General features: G+C 38.8%; 1 protein-coding gene across 2 annotated transcripts in view; it reads left to right on the top strand.

Moving 5' to 3' along the window:
• The first annotated feature begins 604 nt into the window (after positions 1-604).
• LOC145265376 (inter alpha-trypsin inhibitor, heavy chain 4-like) overlaps positions 605-1,263 on the top strand; it is a 109,595-nt gene continuing 108,936 nt past the window's right edge. Inside the window, exons 1-2 of one of the 2 annotated variants that reach the window (XM_080121168.1) lie at positions 605-638; positions 1,000-1,088. The gene's annotated coding sequence lies outside the window, so the exon portion shown is untranslated. Of the gene's footprint in view, positions 639-834; positions 1,089-1,263 lie in introns of those variants that run through there. The other variant, XM_080121167.1, reaches the window with a different exon arrangement.

Here is a 1,263-nt window from a genome sequence, read left to right on the forward strand (position 1 = left end):
TACAACCGGGCTTGAACAGGGGATCATTTGATCTGTAGTCGAATGCTCTACCATTGAGCTATTTCTCCAGATGACAATAAATCTGTTTTTTTTTTTGGGGGGGGGATCTTTTTTTTTTTTAAGAAAAGATGACTTGCTGAAATGTAATTATCTCTCCTGCCAGTGTAACATAAACTATTCCCCTGTAAAAATTATGTTACCTATAAGAAATAAAAACTATTTTTAAGATAAAATTTTTTTTTGATTTTTGATACGTATATGATGAATTTCTGTACAAAACATATCTAAGAACACTGCCAGACATATAAAATAGCTTTGCATGAAATTTACAAAAGATAGGATCAGCCGTTTCGGAACCTATGAGAAAGAACTCTCTCTCTCTCTCTCTCTCTCTCTCTCTCTCTCTCTCTCTCTCACACACACACACACACACACACACACACACGTGCGTGCACGCGCGAAGTGACTTTTATATAATAGCAGAGATATGTGTGTAGGTTTGTGTGTGTGTGTGTGTATGTGTGTGTGTATGTGTGTGTGTGTGTGTGTGTGTGTGTGTGTGTGTGTGTGTACTGTGTCGCCTAATTGCAAGTAAATAAGGCAACACACAAGGAGAACGGAGGTTTAACTCGAACACAGTACGCCAAGTTAATTGTTAATGTTGTATCTAGCCTCGAACTATCCCCCCCCCTCCCTGCCTCCAAGTTAACTCCAATGCTCACTTAGGAATCGGGTCACGATCGGCTAAAACTGTAGTCTCTATGGGTCACGTCATGGCAGTCGGGTATTGACCGGGTGGTTAGGTGCGGGGACAGGTTAGAAGACAGAAATTTTATTTGGGGTTGGTTCTTTCTGTGGACGTGATGAAATCCGGGTTTTACTCTGGATCCGCGAGGCAACTGTTTCTTATTCGTCGTCGCGTTTTTGTATCCGTTTTTCGTTGTCGAAATTTCCATCATCTGGTTGGCTATATAAATATATAAATATGTGTACTTTCAGAGGTTCTGCTCAGATGTTTACAGCTTCTGGCCGCTGGAGTTAGGAAAGAAGAAGAAGAAGAAGAAGAAGAAGAAGAAGAAGAAAGATAAGTAAGATTTTAGATGTGTAGTTTCTGTTTTCTTTTCTTTTTTCCTTTTTTCTTTTCCTTTTCTTCTTTTTTCTTTTCTTTTTTCTTTTTCTTCTTTTTTCTTCTTTTTTTTACTTATCTGTATTATGTAAAATCGGACTTGAAAAATGTCACTGGTGCAGTGGCAGTGGTGCACT

The sequence above is a fragment of the Euprymna scolopes genome, chromosome 40, assembly GCF_053919585.1.
Source record: "Euprymna scolopes isolate OS-2025 chromosome 40, ASM5391958v1, whole genome shotgun sequence".
NCBI lineage: Eukaryota > Metazoa > Mollusca > Cephalopoda > Sepiida > Sepiolidae > Euprymna > Euprymna scolopes.